The following is an 8859-nucleotide window of genomic DNA, read 5'->3' on the forward strand; positions in this document are numbered from 1 at the left end:
ATTTGAACACCTCCTCCACTGGAGGACAAGTTGGAATGAGTCAGTTTCTTTCAACCTCTAGCAACACTAATTCCTGAGAGTGGGGGGCTCTGGGCAATGAGCCCTCCACTTTAAGAATTATGGCATCCTCAGCTGTTTATACAACTGGGTAAAGAACTTGAGCAAGTATAGATTCAAATTCTATACCTTGGCTTTACATTAGAATCACCTGAAGAGTCTTCTAAAACTCCATGCCCAGACCTCCTCAGACCAATTGAAACATTATCTCTGGGGATGGGACCCAAGCATCAGTAGTTTTTTAAAGCTTTCCAGGTATTTCCAATGTGCATACAAGGTTGGGAACCACTGGACTAGTAATACTGAACCCAATCCCTAGAGAGCCTGGTTTAATTGGTCTAGCATTAGGCTCAAGCAAGTATTAGGAATTTTCAAAGTCTCCCCCAGTGATTCTAATGTACAGTCAGCACTAAGAACCACTGCTTGGCCTGGGGATAAATATCTCTGAGGGATGGATGATCAACACCTGCTGAACAAAGATATCAAGAAGTAAAGCAGGAAATTTGAGAGGGAAGGTGGAAAAGTGCCAGTGATAAATGTCACCTGCCTCAAAGGAGAGCCTAAGGTCAACCCTTTAAATGATGTGTGTGTGAGATGGAGGGTTAGGAGGGACTGAGAATGGGGGAAATTTGTCCCTAATCAAGAGAGAAGTGGGGAAAGCAGAAGACAAAGTTGGAGATTTTTGATGTCCATAATCTTGGACATTTTGTCATCCTCTTTTCATCTACAGGTAGTACTGGGGCAGTTTTATGTGCATCGAGAATATATCTGATCTCAGTTTTGCTGAAAGTCCCTGTACTCCAAAAGTGTGCCTCCTGTTTATTCTCTCCCATCAACCATAGTGGCTGAAAAAGCCTACTACATTAGATCCTTTCTTTTGGGTTAAAGCAAGCCATTAAATCATTTTACACCTACCATTGGCTTTAGAGCTGGAGATAATGATTGGACAGTTATTGCTATGTGAAATTAGGAACCCCCTACTTAATAAATCAGGCCCTCGAACTTGAGGCTTGCTCTTGTGAAACTTATGGCTGTAAAAGGGAGGCTAGGCCTTCCTATAAATATGGCTAAGAGGAACCTCCAGAGAACCTCTTTTTTGCTCATATGTGGGCTTTCTCTCTCTAAGCCCAACCCGGCAAATAAATTCATTAACCTCCCCCCTACTTGGGACATGACTCCCAGGGGAGTGAATCTCCCTGGCAATGTAGGACATAACTCCCAGGAATGAGCCTGGTCCTGGCATCGAGGGATTGAAAATGCCTTCTTGATCAAAAGGGGGGAAAGAAACATAACAAAATAAGGCTACAGTGGCTAAGAGATTTCAAGTGGAGTCAAGAGGCTATCCTGGAGGTTACTCTTAAGCAAGCTCCAGCCAGACATCCCAAATGGCCACAGTATGCCAAGCCCTAACCAACAGTAGTCCTGAAATATTTAGGTCCCTATCTGAGACTCTATAAAAGATTCACTCACTAAGTTTTATCTCTCAGAAACTTAAATCCACCAGAATGTTCCTATGCCAGTCAAGTCCTAAAACCCAGAGGCAACAGCCTCTTTAAGAACATCAACCTGATGCAGTTGCCTTCCTCAAAATGTCGACACCCCTTTTCAACATGAACAAGTTAGTTCAACATGAACTGCTTAGACACCCCTGAAGATCAAGAAAGTGATTAAATGAGAGGAAGGAGTAGTAACAGACAAGAAAGAATTTAACAGAGGATTATGAATACTGAATCTTTATATATATATAATGCTAGGGTATTAGAATAGCTAGAAGGAAATAACTGAAATGGTGAATCTGTAACCCATAACATTCTTTGAAATTACCTATATAACCATTTGTTAAATTGTGCTTTGAAATTTATCACCTTTCTGTATATATGTTATATATCACAATAAGGAAATAACTGAAATTGTGGAACCATAACCCATAATACTGTTCGAAATTTGCTAACTACTTGTTAAATTGTACTTTGAAAGTTATCACTACTCTGTATATATGTTAAATTTCACAATAAAAAATATATTTAAAAAGAAAAAAGAGTTGGAGTTCATGTTGTTCTTCAGATGATGTATTTAGGCCTTGGCTCATAGGGTAGGACAAGTGGGCATTAATGAAGGGCTAGGTTTAGCTCTGGGATTTCAGCTTTGCCTGAAAAAGAAGGCTCAGAAAGGGAATGCTTCAGGTGATGGAGAAATCAGCGATAAAACGTGAAAGGGGACTAAAGAAAGTATCAAAGCAAGGTCACCAGAGGCAAAACTTGCTTCCTTCACAATTAAGTCAACACTACAGTTGTAACTTGCATTGGCGAAAACATTGGTGTAAGGAAAGGGCTGTGCCCCTCTGATTCCTTATTCAGAATAAATTGGAGATGTTCCTATTTAGTGCCTCAGGATGGAGTGCAGGGGTTCATTTGGAAATGATCCAGCTTGGAGCAAATCTTTTTCTTTTTTCTTCCCGTCCCCCCCTCACCCCCCCCCCAGTTGTTCCAGCACTGAATGACTGATTCCTGTAGTGTTTCCACTGTAACACAATTCCTAGAGATAAGCGTGGACTCTGGGTGGAGCAGATATCTTTAATGACTGTCCTCTGACATGGATTTTTTTTCTCTTTAAATTCTGTATTGTAGTTGTATCATTAGATGGGCATGTGGCTTGCTCTGGTTAAGAACAAAATCTGATTATGAGCCGTTATATGTTTAAATTACTGTAAGCAGACACAATTCTTTTTGTTTTGTGTTTTAAATCCAGGAATTGATTATAAAAGCTGTGGTTTACCCAGAATGAGTTTGAAACTTCTATTTTCTGCTCTTGCTTTTGGCTGCCGACCCTTTATTTCATTTATTTGGGTGCCTTGCAGAATTGCAAACAGTGGGAACTCCAGGCCCTCGTTTTGCTACGTGTCGGAGTCAGCCTTAGAAGTCGGCTGGAAGTAACCCTGTGTTCCTAACCCCAAATCTCTCCCCTACTCCCATCAGGGTTGTCTGAGGCTTCTACCACCCAGCCCTCGCCTGCCTGGGGAGGTATCAGCTAAAACGCACCCAGAAAGGTCACCCACGGCCCATCTCCGTGTAACGCAAGTTAGTGCATCATATTACCTAGCATTCAACCAACTGTAGCGAAGCAATTTCCAAGGGAACAAGAATCAGGGTACGTTTCTTACTGGGGCTGGGGGTAGGATTAGTGGTTAGGGAGGGTTCGGGGATTCACATTACCATCATAACATATAAATCAGTCAGATTGCCCCAAGGTTTAAGTACCAAACAGAAAAATCTATCTTGAGCAAGTTCCTCGCCCCCATTTTTATAATAATTTTATATGATTAAGCTGCAAAGGGGTTGGCAGTCATTTTCTTTCAGTCTGAGCCCATAGAAGTATAGAGCATGTTATGAAATCTTTTTCAATTCCATGACCCCCCACCACCACCACCACCATAACCCACCACGAAGATTCGGCGTGAATGGATCGATTTTCTGAAATGTGAGTTTCTTTTGGGGTGGAGGGCGGTGCCTTGGATAAATCCAAAAGAAGCTTTACGGGCTCGAATAGACGGCCTCCACCACTCTTCTTAATGTGCGGGTCCCTTTGGGAAACAGGGGCGTTGCTAGCGGTGCGTCTCACTTGCTGGGCCCTCGGTGGGCGCCGAAGATCCAAGGATAGGCGGAGACGCCCGTCGGACGCACCGCAGCGTCCGGTTTCTTCAGCGTGCGCTGTGTGACCGGCAGAGGAGTGCGGTAGGGTAGGCGGGAAGGGGCGAAAAGCACTTAAGAAGCGCCCAACACAATAAACTCCCGAAATCTCCCTACAGAAATTTGACTAAAGCTAATCAAACGGAATGAGTATCGACATCAGAAAGTCGTCGACCGGCTGGGGGATGTAGCTCAGTGGTAGAGCGCGCGCTTCGCATGTGTGAGGTCCCGGGTTCAATCCCCGGCATCTCCAAACAGCCATAGGAAGGGTTTTTTGTTTTTTTTTTTTTTTTTGGTCTTCAAATCTCAGAACACCAAACCTTCAGATTTGTATAATTATACATTCCTTTTGAAAGTCTCACAAACTATGGAGCTTTCTAGAACCATCCAAGAGGAAAGTCGAAACCATAACGAAGAACGGAGAAACCGTCCTCTCGATTTCTCTAAGTAAATTAGTCATAATTCCCAGTCTCTTATATGCATAGAACTTACGTACAGACAGCGGTATTGAACTTGTTTTTGTATGGAAGAAAATGAAAAGGTTACTCATGCATTGGCCGGGAATCGAACCCGGGCCTCCCGCGTGGCAGGCGAGAATTCTACCACTGAACCACCAATGCTTCTGGGAAGAAAAGCTTTCGTTTCTTTTTAAAAGACATTATCTGTGAGTAATGGTTTTCTGTTGGTAATTTTATTGATGTCTTCAAAACCAGAGAAAACAATGGCATTTAAAAATAAACAATTATATAACATATTGGAAAACAGAATTTACATAAACTAGCCTCATATTAACTTCTGTTGAACTTTATAAGGAAATTGTTCTGAAACTCTCCTTGAAGGAGGAGGCAAATGAAAATTTTGTTTTGTCTGTACACAATTACGCAGTCACCAATCCTGATCTTCAGACATTTAGATGATTTAGAACAAACACCCCCATTCTCATTTTTTTTCTTTTATCGTCTTAGCTATTCGGACAAATACATGATGGAGATTTGGCTGGGATTGGGGGCAGGGACTGGGGAGTGGGGAAGGGGTACCTGGGCCCTGATACCAATTATAAGGGTAAATTGGAGCTGTGTGATTGACACAGGGAACTTTGAAGCATTACTGACTTCTACCAAGTGACCTAATTTCTCTAAGATGCCCCTTCATTTGTTAATAACTTGATATTGGGACCCCTTTCAACTCTAAAAGTATGAGTCAGATTCTTTGCCCTTGGTTTCCACGGAAGGATGAAATTGCAAAGGATACAGCAAGGATATGTGAGGCAGACAAAGTAAACTGAAAGAAATACATTTATGGAAATGCATTTAAACATAAGGTAGAAGATTCTGGCATTTAGACATCATTAGTCTTACACATCTGGTAGGGAAATTCTGAACAATTTTCAAGATCTTTGTCAGGGCAAAGAGGATTTTAGAAAGAATAATGCAAAATAACATATAACATTTAACCTAGCAATTACTGTGTGCCAGGCCATATAACTACATTATACAGGGATTTCATCCCAGTGACGTAGGCATTATAATTACCCCAACTTAATAAATGTGGAAACCAAGGTTCTTATAGGCAAGACTGGAACACATGTAGTATTGTCTTCAATATTTGGTTGCTTAGCCACCACAGTATTCTGCCTAGAACAGAATAAACCATTGTATTTACACTTAAAATACTACATGTTAACTCAGGCCAGGATATTCCAAGAACAGGAGGGTGGAATTAGAGAAGGATCATAAAAGTCTACTGAAATAATGGAAGGACTTCCACATTAAGATTTTTTTTAACACTTTTTAATGTGTGGATAAAGAGCAAAATCTGAAAACAAATACATTACAGAATTATAAAGACCAGAAAGATATGAAGGGATTAAGAAATCAGGAAATCTAAGCAACCTGTGGGAGAACAAGGTCATACCATTCTACCTTTCTGGACCTCGGATTCTTCCTCCTTAAGGTGAGAGAACTGGGGAAGATAGGTGGTTCTAGAATTGCATGCTATCCTTCCAAAAGTGCCTTGGGGACAACGGATGATGGCACCCCACCTTCCTCACCCAGTCCCCTTACTACCATCAGCTTCTTTTTAAACTCCCCTAATTCGGGATTCAAGGTCCCAAATAAAAACATTTGAAAACCCCTGGACTAAATGACCTAAAACCCATTAGCACTCACAAATGTTATGATTCTATGGCTTAAAAAATCAAAATGCAAAACATTCCAAAAGCATCTCAGAATACTAGAAACATTACCAAAAGTTTAAAACAGGTGAAATAAATAAAAAGTATGTTTTTTTTTGTTTTTTTTTGTTTTTGTCTTACCCCTATGGCAATTTCACTTTCTTGCTTTCTGAAAGTCCCAAAGATTCTACTTACCCCAAGGGACAAATGTGACTCAACTAAGCCAGTCGCCCCTTCTCTCTTTCCACGGATTAATCTAGGGTGGATTTGTGACTCAGTTCTTGACAACAGGAGGGTAGTATAGTCTCCTTGGGGCTTCTGGGAAAGATGGGATGTAAAATCTCTTTGGCCTTTTCCTTCCTGCTTGTAACACTCCAGTAACACATATGTGTGTGTATGTGTTTGTGTGTACCCTCTCCATCCCTTCCTGGTACAAGAAACTTTCTATTCTATAGAGAATCAGTACCTTGAGATCTGGGTGAAGATCACACACACACACACACACACACACACACACACACACACAGTCCTTATTTCTCTGTCTCAGTGGTAGGTATGTGAAACAGGTCTTGCCGAATACTTTCCCTCACCCCTGTGCTTAATTTAGAGATGGGCATGTGACCGTAGCACACAGCACAATAGACAGAGTCCTTGCCAGAACTTTCTCACTAGAGCTATAAGCAGAAATCATCTTTTGCGGGGTGGGCAAACAGATTGCAGGTGGCCATCTCGCTTGTCCCAAAGAGCGAGAAACAGACACATCCCTAATATGACATTGAACCCTAGAAGCAGACAGGACTAACTAGAACAAATTCTGAATTTTTTGTTTAAATAAGGCAATATGTTGTCTTTAGTCAGTAAGTTGTCTTTTTTTCTCCTTAAGTTAGTATGGGTAGTATTTATATCACTTGCACCTGAACAACACAAATTGAGAAGCAAATTTTACTCAACAGTTAGTGAATTTAGGGACCTCATTGCTCCAGAATGTGATGTAGGCTGAAAATATGAGAATTTAAGAAAATTTTAGAGAAATTCATCAATAAAAACTGTGTTTGTAGTACACATCCCTAACTTTTGGGAATAAGATTAATTCTGCAGTGATAGAAACCACTGCAGGTTTTTTGAGCAAGGAAAGTATTTGCACATTTGAAGAGATGATCTGGTAACAACATGCCAGAGAAGTGGAAATAGGAGAAATTAAAAGTAGGCAAATGGATTCTGGAGATGGTTACAATGGGAGTGGAGAGCCAATGAGGTTCTGAACTGGGGTGAAGGCTCTAGGATGAGAAAGGTGGAGGTTCAGGGCAAGGCAGAAGGAGGAATAAAAATAAGTTTAGGAATCTAGCATAAGTGACTGGCAGAATAGTGTAGAGAACTCATGAGTAGAAAAGACTGGAAGGAAGGGAGTGGAGTAAAGTGTTCAGATTTGGAGATACATACTGACTTTGAAGTGCTTGTGGGAAGCTAGGGGGAGATGCCTACTAAGCATTTGGAATCTATATCTGTAGAGAAACCAGGACTATTGAAGTGGATTGGGGAGTCACCTACATAGAGGTGAAAGGCAAGAATATAGACATAGAGGAAATCAAACAGATAGAAGGATGCTGAGGGTGAGAGCCTTGGGAAGGCCTATGTTAAGGAACGGGAAGAGTTGGGGGAGCCAGAGAAGGTGGAAAAACAGGGGAAGGTCATGTCATAGAGTCTGGGGAGATACAGCTTCTTCAGACAGGCAGAGCCCTGCTCTTGAGCTAATTCTGAGTAATACTTCATAACAAATCATGTATTACTGTGTTTCATAGATATACTCTGCATTAATCCTGTTTCCATCAAAGATGCTGTGGCAGGGAGTGATTTCTCTATCTTTGTGTTCAAGCATGAAAAAGATCACAGGACAACCACCAGTGCCTTCTGTGTGGCACACACTAACCCTTTTCCTAGTCTGCTGTGCTCCCATGCTCTGATGATCAGCCCCCATTGATGTTGCCAGACAGTTTTGAAGAAAGCATTAGGGTGCTGTGAAATGTTGCAAAATCACCTCTCTTAGGCAACCCTGGTCAATGTGACACCCCAGTGGGGCTTGTAAAGTTGCATCATAGCACCATGGAGCAATTGCTCAGGCCCCAATCCCTGCTTGGTGTTGGCTCACTGTGGAAATGTGGCCAGGTTTATATCATCTGAAGAAAGTAAACCATTAAAATACAGAAATAGTTTGTATAATACATAGTCACTAAAGCAATGCCTTTTCTTTCTTTCTTTCTTCTTTTTTTTTTTTTAAACTTGTGACTGTATTGATTTAATACACAGAGCTTATTTCGGTCCCAGGTTACAAACTAGCCCTGGGGAAATGGTGGAACCAGTCATTTGGATTGCCCTTTACTGGCTGGGAATTAAGTCATTACTTATTCCATTTCAGAATCACAAGTAGTACCCCAAGGCCTAGTTTCCTAAGGATTGAAATCAAGGTATGGAAATGAAGAATCCAGGTGTAATTGTCAGATGCATGCAGATGCTGAAAATGCTGCAGTTTTTCCTGGAAAGCTGTCACTGAAAAATCATCTGCTCAGGATATGCTCATTCCTAGATCTCTGGCACGTCCAATTGGTCAAAAAATCTGATTTTCTTCCTTTGAAATGGCATGGAAACTGTTCTGCCTCCTGAAGCCCATTGCTCCAACCTAGTGCATGGCCTTGTCAGCTCATTCTTTAGGCTACCTGGGAAGTCTCTTTGCTTCCCTTTTCCATCCTGCATGCTGTTACCAGGTGAATTTTCTTCCTCACCCCCCCTTCCTTTTTTCCTTCACTTCTTTCCTTTCTTTCTTCCTTCCTTAATTTTTGAAAATGTAATTATTCTTTTAATGCTGGTTAAAAGATGGAGTTAATTTCAATCCATACAGAGTCCTCAGGGTGGAGGAAATGTAGGTGTGACTTCTTTACCCTTTTCTTG

At 41.3% G+C, this 8859-nt stretch overlaps 2 non-coding genes across 2 annotated transcripts; one reads left to right on the top strand and one right to left on the bottom strand.

The window, feature by feature from the left end:
• The first annotated feature begins 3924 nt into the window (after positions 1-3924).
• On the top strand, positions 3925-3996 carry TRNAA-CGC. Its single transcript has one exon. It is a non-coding gene; the product is annotated as a tRNA-Ala (tRNA).
• Positions 3997-4292: 296 nt separating this feature from the next.
• Positions 4293-4363, bottom strand: TRNAG-GCC. Its single transcript has one exon. It is a non-coding gene; the product is annotated as a tRNA-Gly (tRNA).
• Between the last annotated feature and the right edge of the window lie 4496 nt (positions 4364-8859).

The sequence above is a fragment of the Choloepus didactylus genome, chromosome 9 (assembly GCF_015220235.1).
Source record: "Choloepus didactylus isolate mChoDid1 chromosome 9, mChoDid1.pri, whole genome shotgun sequence".
Classification (NCBI taxonomy): Eukaryota; Metazoa; Chordata; class Mammalia; order Pilosa; family Megalonychidae; genus Choloepus; species Choloepus didactylus.